Below are 19,299 nucleotides of genomic sequence, written 5' to 3'. Positions count from 1 at the left end.
GCTATATTTAACAACGATACACAGTGTGAACTAGTTTACTGAGCATTTGGAACACTTCCAACATAATCTGTAGTGAAGTAAGATACAGTAAACCCGAAAGTATTATTTAGCTTTAGAGGATTATTCTGTGTAACAAATCTATAACCCAATTAATTATCTGAATAAAGCTGATCAATACATTCCCTAATAACTGAAATAGCAGCATCCTTGTCACGGTATCCTTTTGCAGTGCAGATTATTCATCAAGATGCTTAGGATTTCCCAAGTTAGCCAGGTCAGAAGTTTAATCAGCTCCCAGTTTTTGCAGACACAAAGATGCCTGCTGTGCACAAGTGGGCACTCATTCAGAGAAGACTACAGCCAGCCAAGGGGAGGTTTCACATATTCTGTAAGAAATTCTACCACTGAGTCAGGAACACACACTTGCACAGCAGTAGCATCACAGCAGATTTTAATTCTGAAAATGTTGCTATTTGCCGGTTAAAGCACAGTTGTTCCTATGCATTTTATTCAAGGCTACTAATTACATCTATGTGAACAAAATCCAATAAAACTTCAAGAAATAGGTTAATAGAAATAATATTTTTGCAGCCAAATAGGAAACAATTCCAATGCAATGACTAGAAGTCCTAAAGGTGTAGTGTTTGCTGCAGACTTTTCAGAAATATAGTAGCTGGATGCTACTATAAACTCTATCAATCTTAACAACTTAACTGGTTTTTCACCTGCAATCTTGCCTAGGTGGCATCTGGAATAACTGGTAAACTCACAATTGTTGTTCCCAAACCTCTAGTCTGAAAAGAGAGGAAAAAAAACCACAAATCTAATGCATTGTTTTTATATCTTAAAAAAAAAAAAAAATTATGTTCCCTACAGAGGAAACTTTCTCACAATGAGATCAGTTCTGCTGCTTGAGTTTTGTTTTTATATTTTAACTCTTTTATAGATTTCTTGTTTATCTTTTGGTCTCAGAACATACAAGATTAAATCCAACAGGGCCTGGCCCTGCAGAGCAAAGCACAGTGCTCTACCTCTTAGGGCAGAGGAATTAAACAAGCAGAATGCCACGCCAGTTTTGCAGAGCAGCTTGGAGAAAACAGCTCAACTGATGCAACACGTAGGCAGAGGGGTGCAGTCTCACCGCCGCTGCCAGCGGCCCTGCAGCTCCTGGGCCAGATGGGGAGAAGGAAAAACTGCGCTTCTGGGGCAGGCTGCCAGGACTGGTGTTTGTCTCGCCGACGCAATGTGGGCTGGATTCAGACTTGTGGGCTGGATTCAGACTTGCGGCCTGCCGAGCCCGTAGCTGCAGAGAGAGAACTCCACGTGAGTGCGGAGCTGTACGCTGCTGCAGAGAGCCCTGAATGCACTGGGCATCAGCAGGACTCACTCCTACCTACAGTTTGTCCCATCAGTCCTTCAGAGACCCCTCTCACAGTAAATTATAACATGCTAAGACGCATGTTGTGTAAATCCATTATTATAAAACCTCTTGCTTAAACTTAGGATCAAATACAAATGCCACTTACTATAGCTTTCATTTTGTTCTGTGTTACAGCCAAATCTCTACCACTTCCACAGGAGAGCTGAAGAACTGTTTCAGCTTCCAACTGCTAAATTCTGAAGCAGTTCTCCCCATAACACCCTGGAACTACACCTTTACATGGCCCAGATCTTCAGCTTTTAGCTTAAGCCTGACCAGAATCAGTGCTGCAGGCCTGGTGCACATCCATATACCTACTGCTCCCAAGTCCGCAGGGGATGCTGGCAAGGTGCTGCTGCTATGCTACAGAGGAACCCTAATTATTTATTTTACAGCTGCACTCTACTTTTGTACTAAAACTAGGCCATAACCCTAGAGTAACTGACAGCCTAACAGCACTGAATGTTGGACAGGCAAAAACTGCCTTATGCATCCTTTGGCTAGCTGACTGTCTTTTGGGGACATCAACTTTGTCCTTTTTGCAAGGGTTGATCACACATTAACTTCTCCCCCTCCATCTGATGATGCACTGGTATGCACAAATCCAGTCTCTGAAGCCTCTCGCATTTGGTGCCCTGCTTAAACTATTCAGTCTACAGTACAGCTATTCTCACATTTTAGCTTTGACTTCACCAGTTTTATGAACCTGATGAAGGAAAGCCTGAATTACATACAAACAGCAATAGCAGTGTGATTATTTAAAGGACACTGATCTCATCCACTACACTTTTAGTATTGATTCTACAGCCAGACACTCCATTTGTTAGGAGGCAACTCTGCCTCCTGGATTTCAGCTTAAAGACAAAATACAACAATTTTCATAGTCAAATTTGTTACAGCATACTTTTTGTGAGAATGAGGAAAGAAAGTCTGAAAAAAATTCCTAAGGTACTTAAATAAACTGAGCTTGCACAACTGAATACTGTCCTACAAGCACTGATCAACTTTCTCAAAATTATCTCATTAAGTTTAAATTCACAGGACAAAATTATGTTATCTATAAGCATGACATTTGCCAAAGCCCACCAACAATGTTGCCATTTCTAGATATCCATCTAGAAATCCATGAATTCATGGTATACCAACTCATTTCCAGCTCTATTAGGATACTAAATGCACATTTTGTTGACATAAGTACTCTGTAAAAGAGATCCCAGCATGCTGCATAGTTCTGAACTCAGAGGAACTGCCTAGGCAGGGGAAAAAAAACAAAATAGAGAAACCCCAAACCACAGACACATACCCAGAGCTGAGTAATCCAAGAAAATAAATATGGGGAGAAGTCATGAAGCTTCTCCTGATGTAGGAAAATACATCACCCTAATTGCAGAATCCTGAAAGAGAAAAAAAGTTGAGCTAAAGAATTCAAAAGAGACCTCAACTCCATGGTGCTCCCATTTTCCACCTCTTTAATTTCAGGAGTGCTCTGTTCCTCCTACACCAGGTATTTGAGGACTTCCCCAGAACAGAGGGCAGTTTCTACCTTGATATTTTTTCCTTCAAATACACCACTGGGGTTTTATTTTCTGCAAGCCAAGTTGCACATACCAGAGTGTTTTTACAAGTCATTTGGGTATAACACTGCTCACAAATATCAACCATAAGCAATTAATGCTGCATTAGGAACCTTCCCCAAAGAAAACTGCCTCACAAGCAGCAAGGATGGAACGAACTGCCATTTGGAATTCAGGCAATTAATTTTCTGGAAAACTATATCCAAAACTTCAGAGTTGCAAAGGAGTATGTATGACTGTACTGTTCAAAAAGTTTTTTGAAAAATTACTGAGGAATACCTGCCAGTCAAATAGATATAAGAACTGGGTGCACTAAGCTTCCCTGGGCTGTATTTCTTGTATCTGCAAATAAGTTCCTCCTCAAAGCAAGGTAGGCTGCAAGCAAGAAGGGCACTGGGGCATACAACGGGGAAAACCTTTAGTGTTCAAAAATTATTTCCACTTCTCTGATTGTCCATATCACAAACTGACCAGTAGCATGGGTCCTTTGTTTCTGACTACAGATAATGATCTTAAAAATAAAAAAAAAAAAAAAAAAAAAAGGAAAAATCTGCAGCTAGCCTATATTTTTTCTAAAAGCAGAAAAGAGAAAAATCTTAATTCTCAACTAATAGCATGACAGGTGAGTAGCTTTCAACTGAGGTCTACAAAGCAGGTCTAAAAATCAAGTTGTCAGTCAGACAAGTCTTCCACCTTAATGCACACTGTTAGATCAAGTACTTATTCACTTTCTTTGCAAATCACTATTACAGAGAACATTGGATGGGAAAGGTAGAACTAATCATCTTCATTATATTAAGCTGTACTAAAACCTCCTGAATTGTTTTACACAATATTCTCCTCATCCAAACCAGTACCAAGATCAACTGCTTGCTTAAGCTCCCAGTTTCTAAAGTTTTAATTTTTAGCAGTTTATCACCCACATCTGTTTAAAGAGTTGCACAGAATCTGGTTTGTATTTCTACCTATCACGTTTTTGAATTCCAAGTTTGTGTGCCTATTAGGACCAAGAATTTACAGGCATTTTTTTCTGTTGTTATTTGTTTCTTGGTTTTCTTTTTGTTTGTTTACCTGTTCATGCTTATTTTAACAAGCCTGCTTAGCATCAGCTTCCATAAGCAGAAGAAAAACAGCAAACCTCAGTATTCAGGTTTACTATGTCAGATGCTTGAATGTTTCTTCATAAGAAATACACAATGGAAAAACATATTTAAGCTCTTTGACAAAGTAACCTCAAGTCTAATCACAGACACAGATTCAGGTTACTTGCAAGAGAACTTGATGAATTAGATGCTTGAATCTGTCTTATCCTTTGAGACAAATGGGTAATTCATTTACATTCTACACATAGAACATATCAGTTCTGGCACAGAACTATGAGATAATACTTCTGTAAGTAACATCAACTGCATGTATCGCTCTAGAAGTAATACCTCCTATTTATTTAAATGGAAACTACAACAGATACAAAGAGCACATCAACACTAGTTACTGGCAAATTCTCAGCCATAAAACTATTTTTCAACATAGTCACCACCAGTAGCTATGCATTTTCACCAGCAATGAACAAGAACCTGCATCCTGTGCTCATAAAAATCTGCACCAGCAGAGGTGGCCTACTGTCACTATCACCACTGCTAAAATGCACCACTCACTGCCTCACTGTGCTCACATCCACTGTTTGGTCTCCAGAAACATTCAGCAAGCACCAGTGAATGTCAGTGGGTGTGATTTTTTCTGCATAGAGGAATTCAGTTCCACACCTTTGAATCATATGCAATTCTATGTCAGACACCATGTAGTCAGACTGCCTCTCTGCTGCTATCAATCACATGGCAACAGAATTCAATGCAACACTGGTGGGAAAGTTCAATCTCTACTTCCATACCACCAACATCCAACTCCAACATTGTGGGTCAACATAATAAAATATGAGGCATTACTTTTGAAGCAGCTCTAATCTATTTGGTAAGATTCCTGCTAGGTTAAACATCAAGTATAGTATCTGTACACAAATCAGAGATCAGTAAGTAAAAAGACTCCCTAGCTGACTACAGAAGTAGTGCTTCTATTTCCAGCAAACAATGTCACAGCACAGGCTGACTTGGACTTGGTTAACTGAAACTGGAGCACGAGCAACCATGAGGATCAACACCCCCCTAAACAAGAGCCCACACTTCACAGAATCTCTCATGGCCTGGAGAGATTCATCTTGCACGTACCCTGAAGGTCAATACATTCAAAATATTCAGTATTGGAGGGGAACCAAATGCCAGCTTGGAGAACATTCCTTGGATCTCACTGCCAGACCTCTTTCAAATAGAGGCTGCCAACTTCTCGCATCTTGCATCACATGAGCCACAGAGATCTGACAGCCCCCTCGTGCCATTCCACCTTGCTGCCAGGATGCACAGGGCCAGCAACAGCTGGAGAGCAACAGCTCCTCAGAACCTAAGGATGTACCTCAGCAGCTGCACAAATGCAGCTGGGGGAACCAGAGTTGCCTGCCCAGGTGTGGCAGTAGCAGAGACAAAGAGTGCAGCTGCAGTAGCACAAGAAGAAAAATGTGGGGAAAAAAAGAAAAACACCACTACAAATTTCAGTTCCTATCCAGACTTGCCTGCCAGATTATAGTCCTATTTTAATATTCCAACACTGTAAAAAATTTTACAACTATCTACTAGTTCACTGAGTAGTTTCCTCAGTTATGCCTCAGGAGCTGGCTCAAGTCCTGTTAAAGCTTCATTTAACTTTGGAAGATGAATTCAGATCTTTTGTGAAAAAGTTACTCAGAGCAGAGCTGCAGAGATGGCTGTTAGAAAAAAGAAAACAAAAAAACAGTGTATGAGAGTCACAAGACCACCTTCTGCTTAATACCTACTATTTTCAGAAAGAAACAAGATGTCAACACTGTCATGTTTATTTAGAGAGAATATATACAGAGAAATACCAGCCACTAGTTCCTTCTCCAGCCAGAAAGTGCTTGCAAACATTTCAATACTAGTTATGTGCTTGAGTGGCAGCAACAATTTCCTACACATAACACATGCAAAATACATCACCTGCTTACACCAACTAAACACCTCGTGGCAAAGCACAGAGCCAATTCACAACTGCAAGCCTGGGAGCCTAGCCTGGAAGACACAAGAGCACACTTGCTTTTCAAGCACCTGAATGCATTACCATAGCCTGATTTGAGGCAGGGTTGGTCTTCTGGAAAGTTGTGCCACACTCATGCAAGTGCTTTTTTCTTCCATGAATCAAAGCCAATTGCTGGGTAGCGGGCAGTACCATGCAGTCACTTTGGATCCCGTGCTCTTTAAATCATGATAAGGGGAAGAAATCTAGCAGCACTCACTAACCACCGGTCTCACAAGCTGCTCTCTTTCACTCCCATTTGCTGAGAAAAGGACCAGTTCAGCAGCACATTAGCCAGCTGTGATAAAGTTTTCTTCATTAATAAAATAAAAAGACTAGGAAAAAGTTGTTACCAGTCCTACTCTACAACAGCATAAAGCCAGAAGTAAAGATTGCAGGGATATAAATACATGCACAAAACTAAAAATAAAAAATAATTCCTCTCTTCACAGAATCACAGAATTGTAGAGGCTGGAAGGGACTCCTGGAGATCATTTAGTCCAACCTCCCTCCTTGCTAAAGCAACATCCCAAGAGTGCATCAGACATGAAAGTATCTAGGTGGGTTTTGAGTATCTCCAGAGAAGACGACTCTCCAGCCTCTCTGTCACAGTACTTTGTCACCTTTCCTCCTCTGCCATTTCAGAGTAAGACTGGGGGACAGTGAAAATAACATTTTGAGAATAAATATATTAGGCAACCTAAGTAATTGTAATTTTAAGATGTTACTCTTGCACAACAATCCTGCAAAAGTTGCCTCTAGGATTTTGTTGGAAGGAATTTCTACCCTCATCAGAGACCTGTATCTGACTGCCACATCCAGTCTTTCCTCCTGTATAACTGTTTCAGGAAGAAAGGTTAAAAAACAATGCAAAAACAAACAACTGGAAGAATGCACACAACACAGAGAGGCTAAAAGTAGAGGTTACAACAAAGCTAAAAGTAAAGGTTAAGCCATGGCTATCTGTTTGACCAAAATCCCCTGAATCACCAGTGGAGAACAATACCAAAGCAGAGCACTGGCACCTCAACTGGGGCTTTTTAAGCCACCACCAGCTTGCCTGTGCCTCCTGTTGGATTTATTCTCAAGCACCGGATGCTTGTTTGTAGGTTAGTTAGTCCTGCATAGAGTCCACCTCTTAGAATAAAGCGTTGATTACAGTTTACATTAAAGATTACATTAAATAGTTAAATACCTTTTGGATTATTTCTTTTCCCCAATTTAGGTATAGTCTCCCTCCCCTATGGATAAACTTACTATACTTTCTTTACCACCTTTAAAAGTTCAATTGATCTTTCCTTCTATTTATAAATCATAAATACCAATAGCTCCTATTTCAGTATTTTAACTTAGCTAAAGATAGCAATGGACAGGAAAAAAAAAAATGCTTTAACATGCAACAAAGATCACAGATCAAAGATCAGAATACAAAATTGCAGTGACAAGCTGGAGCCCTATTATTATCTCAGACTCTCTATTTTAAGAGCTGTGAGTTGATTGTTCTTCCCAAACTTTAACTCAAAATGGCACATTTTACGTGTTTTGCCAACACATCAACCAGCCTTCCAGGAAATAATATGTCAGCAACATATGGAAACTACTTGCATGAGTTTTTTTTGGCATTTCTCCCAAAGCCTGGCATGGTTTAAGCATTAACTGTGGAAGCCACTAATACCTCTGTTTTAGCTGTTAAATTTGAAATATCAGGGGAACATTAAATCAATGACAGTATGCAGTTACCATTTGATATAACTTACCAAACCTCCCTCACTAACGCTATCAGCTTCTAAATAATTTTTGTAACTAAAAGGCTTATTTTGGAGTACATTTAAGCACAAAGCTTCAGAAAGTACCAGTAATCTTACTACCCACTAAGTAGCAAACAATAAACAGTTAAGAGCCATATATAAGAGTATGCTTCTGTATTTATAGAATTAGCAACTTCTAATTAACGCATTAGGAAAGTTATTCGGAATACAGTAGCATCTTGTAGTAAGGCTACAATAGAGAAAAGAAAGGAACAGCACAACTTACTGAAGACAAGGCCCAAACATTTTAAGAGAGATGACTTGAGATTGAGTCATCAGAAACTTTCCTCGGTGGCATACATCAAAAGGCAAGCAAACAGCAAGACTAAGGGGGGAAGAAAAAAAAAAAAAAAAAAAGGAAAACAAAACATAGAAGCTGGACTTTCCAGAACTCTCCCAAGAGATTTCAGCTTTCAAAGATCAATTCAGCCATGCAGCAATAATAGGCTCCAGCTAAAGAATTTTCCTACAACTCTGCCAGCAATTTATCAAAAGCTTACTGTATGCTAGCAGCACATCCTAGAGCAGGTTTGATGAGGATGTCACAGACCAGGCAGGTGATACTTGTGGAGACGCACACTCTGCCACTTCATACCACGCTTACAGTGAGGGATAGGAGTGTCGTTACCAGAGCAAGCAACCAGTTTGCCTGGCCAGGAGTGGAGCAAAAGGCAGATAGACTTGCCAAACTTCCCCTTTTGTTACTTAGTGACTTCTGGAGAATGTGATGAGCCAGAACAGCAGGAAACTCTGTCATGGGTGGGTGGGTGGAGGAGCAGGAGGGGCAAGGAAATCATTAATCTCCAGAAATCTGAAGGTCAAAGAATTACCTAATGTAGCATTAAGTTTTTTATCTCAAGAGCTGATTAAGATTAAACAGGCAGGATGGGGAAGCAGTGCCCCACGCGCCGAGTCTGCAGGAGAAACGCACACAGTCACGCAAATGTTTCCCACAGCATCCCTCACCACGCACCACAGGTTACAGCAAACAGCTACTCCAGGAGACAATTCCACATGAAACAGCCTGCAGAGCAGCTTGGACAAATTCTATTTTAGCCTTCCTGAAGACAGCCCAAGGAAAGAACAGTTGTTTGGAAACGTCATATTGCAATACATCAAGTTATTATTCAGTTTTGCCCTAACAGAACTAACAGCTCTCCCTCACCTGTTTTAAGTGACATAAACCGCAGTCACTTATCCTTGTCTGCTACAGGCAAGGAAAAAAAGAACGTGACACTTTCAAAAACTCAGCTGGAGACTTTCCTCTGCTGAATTTAACCACATCACAGACTTACCCTAGAAGTCTATAATTTGCTGTTACACCTATTTAATGTAGCTTTTCCAATTAATTCAGCATTGCAGGGAGGAATAATAATAGTAAAAAAAAAAAAAAAAAAAAGATACATTAGCTATGTAAAACAGTGTCAAAATTATTTTCAACCTCTGCAAGTATTTCTTTCCTCAGGCTATAAAAGAACTACAATAAATATAAACAAATACAATCTAACAAAGTCAATTTAAATGTGAAATTATGACAGCTGTATTAAAAAAAAACCTCTACCGTAACACACTCATCATTCAAATCAAGACATTCAAGCAGCATGTGTTTACTGCCAATGTGTTAAACAAATCATTGTCTTTGGGTACGCACAGTTGAGGAGTTAAGCATTCCAGAAGAATTTCTCTTTGAACAAAAAACAGTATTTTTTCTCTGTATATTTTAATCACACAGATCTATGCTGGGCCAAGACATAAGAAATGAAAGCTACTAGAAGCCTTATAAATGGTCACAAAATAAAAGAAATTGGAAAAACTGCCTCTAATACTTCTGGAATATTCAGTGGAATTAATTTGTTCATCTTTCACAAGTGATAGAATGAACAGGAACTGTGAGAAGTAATTTGCTGAAGTCAGCAATCAAAGGTACTGAGCACAGAGTGTAATATTTATTTACTACCAAGAGCATATAAGAATTGATGCAATTATCTTCCATTATAAATGGCGATGGATAAGGAACCATCTTCAAGAGTTGGTAGAGAATAAGAACTTTACTTCCTAAAGACAAAGACTGTTACACTCCCACCCCAGTCTTCTGCAGATGCTAACTGAACAGAACACTTTCTCCTATCAGCAAACAATAAAACTTAAAGCTAACCCGTGTTCCTGGAGGACATAATCTTTACCAATGAGACTTGTAGTATTGAAGTGTTTCCAGATGTCAAACTAGTTTGGCAAATCCAAGCCTCTTTCTGTTCTTGAAAGAACCCTGCAGAAGTTACCTAGACAGTGACAGGCCTTGCACATCATCTGATACAGTATGCTACAGCTTCACTACATTAGCAGTGGCAGAAGACACCACCAGAACAGCCAAGAAAACAACACAAGAATCAGAAGGAACCAAAGTAATAACCCACTGAGGAGGAGAATATCCACTTGGAGAAAGAACCCAGCAACACCACAGGCATTCTGCACTCACATTTCGAGGGTGCTATGTCCCATGGCTGCTTAGCTAGGACACGCAGCAGAGCAAGATGTGGTGTGTGTAAGCCCTGCAACCATCAAGCACACCACTCCAAAATAAAACCATTAGCTGAAGCTGGCACGGTCAGGCCCCTCCTGCTTTGCTACAACCAGCTGGCATCACCTCACATTATCTGGCCCTCCAAGGTTACAGCTCCAAGACATCCTCACTGCCTCATCATGACATTAAGGGTTTCTTCAAAATACAGTGTGTTCAGATGGTGCTGCTCTGCATCCACTCAATGCAGAGCAGCACCAGGTGTTTACATGCTGAGCAGTGTACAGGTGTTTCTCATTTTATCCTCCCTTTGCTTACAAGAATCTCCCCTCATAATGATTATGTGCTTTCATTCCGTTTAACTACAGCTTGAACAACTCTAGGCGTTTACTTCCAGAAACGGAATCACTGACCACTGTGCTCCTGAGGTTTTCCTGTGGAGGTATTTAGCATCTTAGTACTTGTCAAAACACAGATTGTTTTACTATGCATTTGTAAAGCAGTCAAAGGTCAACTGATTTCTTTCTCTAGCCCAGTGTGCCTGTTCCTCTGAATAACCACCAAAAAACAAGGAAGATGCTGGTGACAAAGACATATTTGTCTTCCCTTCATGGGATGGGCAATGAAACTGATATTTAACTTGATTTTTATTTCATTTATGATCAAATCCCAAATATAGTCAGCCATCATAACATTGTCTACAACTATTAAGATGGATGGTAAGAATTACTTACTGAGTGATTCCGTAATTCTACAGTTGGACTCAATGATCCTTAAGGTCTTTTCCAACCTGAGGGATTCTATGATTCTACTTAATACTAGTTTTAAAAGACATAGCTCCAGTGTTGCTCACACAAGGATGCTTTCTGGCACTGCGCACATCCACTTAGACACCACCTCTTTAGGCTACATAGGTCACAACATAATAACATGATAATTAACAGGTGTTAATTCTGTGCTTGCCATTTGCAATATTTTTCTTTTCTTTAGGATACACACACACGAGTTTCAACAATTAGCTGTAACAGTGGCCCAGAGTATTCCACTTCCACGCTTGAAGTACAAATACAGTTTAATTAGAATTGAACAAAATATTAATCGTCTGGGAAGTTACAGCAAACTTAGGTATTTATAGCTTAAAAGTTATGAAATTTGTGACTATTTTCACTTAGAGTTCTTTAAGTATCAGGTTTCACATCCACACATGCTGAAAAATTCATGTACGTGTTTAACTTGAACACAAGAATTGTAAGACAAAGCAGGATGAGGACAGACAATTCTCTCTGCCCAGCCAGCCTTATCTCAGCACGCCTTGCACACTGCATCATTCCCTCAAGTGCAGGGAGCATCCCATCACCAACATGGTGTGGCTGCGACCAGGCCACTAATAGAAAATACTTGGGATGCTTGGCAGGAACCATGAGTTTGCATCATCTGTCACTGCAGCCAGGAAAAGCTCCCCAGACATAGATGTTTTCAGCAGAGTTCTTGGTACACGTGAGGTCAGAATGGAACCAGATTAGAGATGCGGTCCTGGAGTCAAAGCCCTGGCTTTCCTTCCAGCGACAGGGAACAGAGTCCTTCGGTTTAAGGTAAAAAGCATCAGAAATATGAGGAGCTTGAATACAATTGCTTTTGGCTTTCCTCTTCAACTTTTTCCACTCCAAGTCATAAATACCAAGATTCCCATATTAGGTTTGAACTTTGTTTATTAAATCACTGTTCAACACTGGCACTTCAATCCAAAGAGAGCCAAAAACAAAGGTACCCCAAGTTAACATGTTTCCTAGTTCTCAAAGAGTTTTAGATTCCTACACACAGATTGGTGCTTCTCAGGATTACTTTTCACTAGCTTATTTTACTGGACTTAGATTTACAGATGGCTGCTCCTATTTAACCTAAAGAGTTCTGTAAAACATTTTGATGCCATCTGTAAAAATCCCTTATCCCTCAACTAAATAGGAAAAATCAAGTCAATCGCCCCCTTTTAGGACGCCCTTGTCCAAGACTAGCCTTAAATTATAGCCTTTGAAGTTACTAGATCACCGCACTATTGAGCAATTTTTATTTTTTTTGGCTACACTGGAAATGGTAAGAGTCCCAGGGTGAGGCACATGCTGTTCTACTTCAATGGCAAGAAGCCAAATCCGTTTAAATATTTAAACATTAACCCCACAGTTACAATTATATTAAAAAAAAAAAAAAAAAAAAAAAAGCAGCCATGATTCCAGGAAGATTAAATTCATTCCACAGACAGCATCATGAGTACAAAGGCCATTTTGCCACTCTCTGAAAATGACATCTGGAAGAACTGAGAAGTATGGAAAAGTTATCAGAGTATTCATTATAGTTTCACTCACAGACTTCTTTTCTCCACAAGCATGGACACAAGCACATTATGTGACGTTTTCCACTTCTGGCTCTCTATATTAATCTCCTGCACTTTAAAATGCTACTGTTTGGTGCTGGGAAAGCCAGAGTTTTGAAGAATTTCACATACATCTTCTCTTTTGCTTATCCTATATCAAAAAGCTTTTAGCAAACAGCAGTCCACTATTCTACTCAGCTAGACAATGAAATAAAGCAAACATCAGATATTTCCCCATTAAAAAAAAATAATAGCATGAGGACTTAAAAAAAAAAAACACAAAAAGCAAACAAAAACAAGGCTGAACTCTTATCTAAGTTTAAGAAACAAATGCCAGATGGCTCAAAGCTGAACAAACAAGCACAAGGTTGCTACCTACACTTTGTAGCAGGTTCTATGATTATCCAGTTATTCAGTGTTATTACGTATGGATGGTTATGCCTCAAACACAAAAACAGCACCAAAATATTTTTAAACTTCTCTGAATTGCAGAACTAAAGAAGAAATGTGATGTTCAGGAATGTTATGCAGGGGGAAGATGCCAGCAAGTTCACTGCACGAGTGTTTTTGTAATCCCCCCACCTCTTCTGCTCTCTGAAGAGCAGGACACTGAGAAACCTGATGTTTATTTTCTGCTGATTGCATTTACATTTAAAGCAGCACAAAATTCATTTTGTAGGAATCAAGCACAAAATTAGTTTTACATAAATCAACCAATAAGCAAATTAAAACAGCCAACCAGAATAGACTGCAATAGATTTTTTTTCCCCTCCTTACAAACCATTCTTTTCCCCACTTTTTCCTACAAGAACAAAATCCCAGGCCTCCACTCCGCAGTATGCTGGCACTCGTTGTGCTGTTTATAAAAAAAGTAAGCAGTTTGTAATTGTAGCTTTATTCTGACATGAATCTGATATAAACAACACTAAATATAACTTATGTGGATACTATGGAATGACCTCTACACGACCAGACTTGTTTTATCAATGATATCCATCCCATTATAAATTATAGTACCAGAAAATCAATCCCAGAGTCCATCATAGATCCCACCCTGCTTTCAGTAAGGAAGCACCTGAAACAGGCAAAAGGCTGTGACTGAATGACATGGTAGAAAACAAAGCCCTCCCCCTCACTGAGCACTTATAACAACTCTTCAGGGGAGGGAAAAAAAAAAAGCAAACAAAAAAACAGCACAGGCTTACTATATTTAGAAGACAACTTACCTAGATTGCACCCCACATCAGAATAACTGCTGAAGCTGTGCCACATGCCAAGCCACAGACCAAATGTCAAACATTCTGCTAGAAGGGCCACTCTGCCTGGTGCAGCTCCTCACCCTCACTCGTCTCAAACAGTTCTGGGGCTGTTTGTCACATCTCTCAAGGCTCTGCAGCGCATTTTTTGTATAATAAAAGCATTTTTACAAATGCATGCCTTTGGCTACAAATCACTGTACTGTAAGGATCACACTGCAGCACAAAGCTCAGTGACCCGTGAGACATGGCATTTCAGTTGGCACAGACAGACAGAAAGAAAATAGTGATTATTATGAGGCCAGGACAGACAGTGAAAGCCATACGTGGAGCATAGCACAGGCAGTCCAAGTAGGATGGTAGCATCGCTGCCTGGCAGCGGGAGCAGCCAGCCAACAGGCTGTAAGGCGAGTAGGGAAACCACTGTTTGAACATAAAAAAGAAAGAAAAGTGGGGTAAGGGAGAAAGCCTGTGCAGTACTAAAGTAATGGCTAAGGCTTCAATTCCCTTTTTGGTAGGGGCAGCTTTCAGCAAGACTTCAGAAGGCCTAATGACATAGTATCCTCCTTTAGGAAACTGAAGACAGCTGCTATTCAACCATCACCTTACAATTAAGTTATTAAATGAACAACCAGTTCAAGGCATATTTCCTAACATCTTACGTATTGAGATGCAGCACTGTTTAGAGTAGAGAAACATGAACAAATACTGGTTATGCCTAGTACAACTATTAGGAAACGTATGAGAAGCCTGTGACACAAACAGATCTGTTTTATAGGGCACTGCACTAAATCCATGGCACACAAACACAAGCAAGATCAGGGCAATGAAAGACAGGTAATGTTGCATCCTAACCCAGTATAGAAACAGCTCAGATATCTTGGTCTGTGTGCAATAAGTTAGAAGCAAACTTTCACCACATGCAATATACATTATTAAGTGCATGACCAACAGCCTTTATAATCTGCTGAGAAAGCTATCAAGCTCATGAAGTTTATACCACTTGGTGTTAGAAAACATCAGAGAGCTACAAAAGACTGAGAAGCCTTGTGTACTGCACAGCTCCAAATGAGTACCAAGAAAAGCTATTCATTACAGAAGTCTGTACACAGCAGGGACATTTATTCTGCAGCTACAAACCCCAGCACCTTAATAGAGGTGAGCCTCCTAACAGCTTGACAAGCTCTGCCTTCCTTCCAGGCAGATACTGACAGTGCAACCCCTTAAAGGCACCCACTGCCTAAGGCCACCAACTCATGCAGATTGCACAGCCAGCCATTATTATCTCCTGGTATCAAGGCTCTGGCTGATTAAAATATTTTAACAGGAGACAACACCCAGACAGTCCGATTTCATAATACTCAGCAATAACAATTCCTGAACAGGTCATAGGAACAATGTATAAAACAAGGCACAAAAAATACAGATGCACTACAGGGGAGATTTGAAACCCCTTTATACCGAGAATAAAAAAGAGTAAGGACACAACCAGACCAAAATATGTGAAAGAAATTGCTTTAACTTAGAGAAAGCTTGTGAAGGAAGGATTCTAGCAATCCACCTGTAGATACAAACTCAACAAAGAACCGATCACCTGCAAGGAAGCATCAAATAGAAAGGCACTTACTGTGCTCAAGGGCATGCTGAATATTTTATTGCATGAAGGCAGAATAATGCTCAAACAGACAGTGTTGTGATAACATATGCTGCTCTGTGAACTATAAATCACATCAGCAGCTTATTTTCCAGTACTTCCATGCTGCTCATTGCAGCTGCTGCATAATCCAAGAGACATGACAAAATGAGATTTTACTGGCAATAAAAATGGTCCATGCTACTTGAAAAACAGAAGAATAAAGTGTCCTAAGCCTGATTTGTATCACTAAATGAGGACTATATGAAACATAAAAAAGCTTTCTTACTGGAAGTCTGCAACAGGCTTTAGCTCCCACAAACTTACACATATCCAAAGTACAACTGAGAAGGTGCGAAAAAGTGTGTACACCATACAGACTGCCTAGTTACAAATGTTGAAAGCATACTTGGAACAATAACCAATCAAGAAATACTAAGTTCCTACAGAAGTTTCTTACATATCTCCAAGGCAATACAAGTATCAGGTCAGCATTAAGGATGGCCAAAGATACTCTGCAGAGGCCAAACTGGCACCTGAGCCATGCAATTAGGCAGCATTGCAACAGTGGAGCATTATAATCGATAGGCTTCCTAGATTAGATAATAGTTTATTATTACTACTCCTGCGTAATCGAGGAAGAGTTTTAAGTAAGACTACTAGTGGAATAAAAGCAGTATGCAGTGCATAAACCACATGAGAGTGCTGCAACAGACAGAGCCCACTCACAGTGCCAAGAACCGCTAAGCCAGTACAGCCAGAAGTGGCTGCATCACGTGGCTGTAACCAGTGATAGCAAGGGTGAAGTTTACGCTGTCATGCTCAGCCAAGACAGACTTAGTTAGAGAAGATCACATCAGTGAGGAACTCTTCCCACACTCAGTCAGGGATATGGAAGAATCCACAGGACACCAAGAGCTTCAGCTGAGAGTTAGAAATAATGATGTACACACATTGTCCCGAATGGCTGCTCTAAGCACAACAGCTACACAAGGGCTAGATGATTGCTACTCAAAAGATGGAAAGGAGCAGGCAAAGGAATGTCCACTTTCCTCTTTTCCTTCTCCCTAAAGTAACTGGGAAGGAGAGAATATATATATGCAAAAAGAGCCATACAGTAATGGTTTAACACCTAGCAGCTTCCAGTTTTGGAGATGTATAAGTCTCTCAAAAGGAATCACAAAGTCACATTCAGGGATGGGTGAAGCACCACCAACCTACCTACAAAAAAGATGACAGAACAGGAATACCTGTAGCAAATTGCACTCAACTTTACATTAAGAAATACTTTGTTAGAGACAACAGGGAAGTCTTTGTCAAGAACACTAAACAGTCATCCAGTCTCCAAAAAGCTTTTTAAAGAAAACGTTTAGATTTCTGTGCAAAATAGCAGTGTGCAAGCACAATTTCAGCATTAATTTCTTTGATTGGCTTGTCAAGCTCACTATATCAGTCCAATGCTGGGCCTAAATAATAACTCCTTAAAGGAAGATGTAAGATCATATAGGAGTTTGCTTTACTAAGTTCCACAAAGTGGAAATCCTAATATTGCATAACCAATGTTGCAAGAACTAGCTGTTCATATAAAGCACTCCTCTCAACCATTAGGTTTCTGGTATTATTTGAGCTTTAATTGCCAGCTGCTCCACCAACACAAATCAGCTTTCAAACATCTGGGCTGACAAATCAAGAAGGAACCATTTGGTTTTTAATCACATTTAATTAGTCCCATGTCTGGAAGAAAATTAAACAGATTCAATTGATAGAAGATGACTTCTTAGGAAATGCGTTCTGAAAAGAATGACTTTTAAGCTAGCTAAACCCAAACAGCAACATTCAGGTATGAGCAGAATAAGTGCAAATCAGCAGAAGATTTGCCAAGATTAAATAAATCCTAGTAATGAAGCTGCCAGAAGAGTTCATGCTTTGTGACAGGTCCACCTCCATCAGGAGAAGAGTTTCATCTCTAAGTGACATTGTACTGCAGCTGAGATGATATTCCCCAACAGCACTGCCTATGGCAGAAATAGGTGTTAAGTCTTCCAAACCAAGCTTCAACTTATTCTCATTTTTTCCCCCAAAAAGAATACCACTGAAATTCAATAGCAGGACAGCTTCCTGATATTAAGAAGGTTTTATGAATTTGTAATTTAAATGTTCATTTAGTGTTTTAATGGCAATATAAACAATCTTAACACTGGAATTTGTATTACATATCTATTTGATGTATGCATCTCCCAAAAGGAATGCATACCTTAGTTACTTCCACATGTTTATGGCTCATGACTTTGTCATAAGCTGTCTTTTATCAAGCCATTTAAGGGCCAAAGTAGGCACAAGGAACTACAATAAGGAATACCGCAGCTACAAAGAAGTAACACTAAGCAATACAGAATTAAAGATCTCAAAAGTAACAAACAACATCTAACTGAAAAGCACGTTCAGTTTTTACAAATTTTAATCAAGCAATTCCTTGTACTTCTCTGAAACTGGACACCCAGCTTACAAGTACTAACATGCTATGTGCACAGCTATTGCTCCACGGACTGGAAACCTTACTGACTAACACCTAACATGGGTTAGGCGAGAAGTTCTATACAAAGCTTGCATAGCAAGAAGCCAGGTTTACAGAATTCATAGGTGCCACTCTTCTGCAGAATAATCATTCATCAAGCAATTTGTAATTAAAACCATGAAGCAGTTTTCCCAGTTTCTCGCTATTTATCCACAGATCAGCAACAACCAAGTTTCCTGTTAATCTGCCCCAGAAGGCTAGGAGACCTCCCCAAGCTAAAAGTAATTGGAAGGACATCAGACAGATCTCAGCTTCAATTGGATGAAAGGACAGGCCAGTCACAGGAAAGGCACTACAGTCAGAGTGAGTGTCTAAGGATTCTGATGGCAGGAGTTCACATTCAAAGAGCTGCCAAACACCTATGCTACAGTCCTCATGCAACTCTGAAGCACACTAAAGAGTGTCCCTGCACAGTGACAGGATGCATGATCTTCAAGACTAGGGGCACCAACAGCTCGCTTTAGGCCAATTCCCTTGACACCTTCCTTGTGCTGAAAGAGGGCAGCAGTACCAAAACCTGGAAAATCTTACCTTTGGATTTCCTCAAACGAGAGCAGCACTTGACTCATTAGGAGCATATGGATAAAACTCAAAGTAACATAAAAAAGGTACTTTGATAACAGGCACTAAAACCATAGCTGATGGACAAGTTTACTCACAGCCCTTCTTCTTTCCAAAGAGTTTTTTTTTTTTACCCGTCCTTGCACTTTACCACAACTCTATCATTGATACACAGATTCTTAGTTCCCCTGGAATAACGATCTTTCTTTGTAAATTCTTCAGTTAAGATCATTCAGTTTGCTGCAATTCAATGCTAGGAATAAGACTAATCAGCATATTCCTCCAGTAGCCTCAGCTGTAACTCAAACAGGAGATGAACTCAGGTGAAAGTCTAGTCTGAAGTAATCCTCACACCAAATATACTCATTCAAGAGTATCACCACAGACATTCAGGAACATAATGACTAAAAGCATTTTTTCTCACCAGTCAAGTAGATTTGGCATTGCA

The 19,299-nt window shown here is 39.9% G+C and overlaps 1 protein-coding gene across 6 annotated transcripts in view; it reads right to left on the bottom strand.

Moving 5' to 3' along the window:
* MTUS1 (microtubule associated scaffold protein 1) overlaps positions 1–19,299 on the bottom strand; it is a 111,296-nt gene that overhangs the window by 87,735 nt on the left and 4,262 nt on the right. Inside the window, exon 2 of one of the 6 annotated variants that reach the window (XM_090139373.1) lies at positions 1,142–1,303. The exons of 4 other annotated variants lie outside the window; for them this stretch is intronic. The gene's annotated coding sequence lies outside the window, so the exon portion shown is untranslated. Of the gene's footprint in view, positions 1–1,141; positions 1,304–14,052; positions 14,178–19,299 lie in introns of those variants that run through there. One more of the 6 variants, XM_090139376.1, reaches the window with a different exon arrangement.

This window comes from Phasianus colchicus, chromosome 4 (assembly GCF_987193195.1).
Source record: "Phasianus colchicus chromosome 4, bPhaCol1.hap1.1, whole genome shotgun sequence".
Lineage (NCBI taxonomy): Eukaryota > Metazoa > Chordata > Aves > Galliformes > Phasianidae > Phasianus > Phasianus colchicus.
The sequence above is the reverse complement of the archived record's forward strand: the minus strand, read 5'-3'. Positions and strand labels throughout refer to the sequence as shown.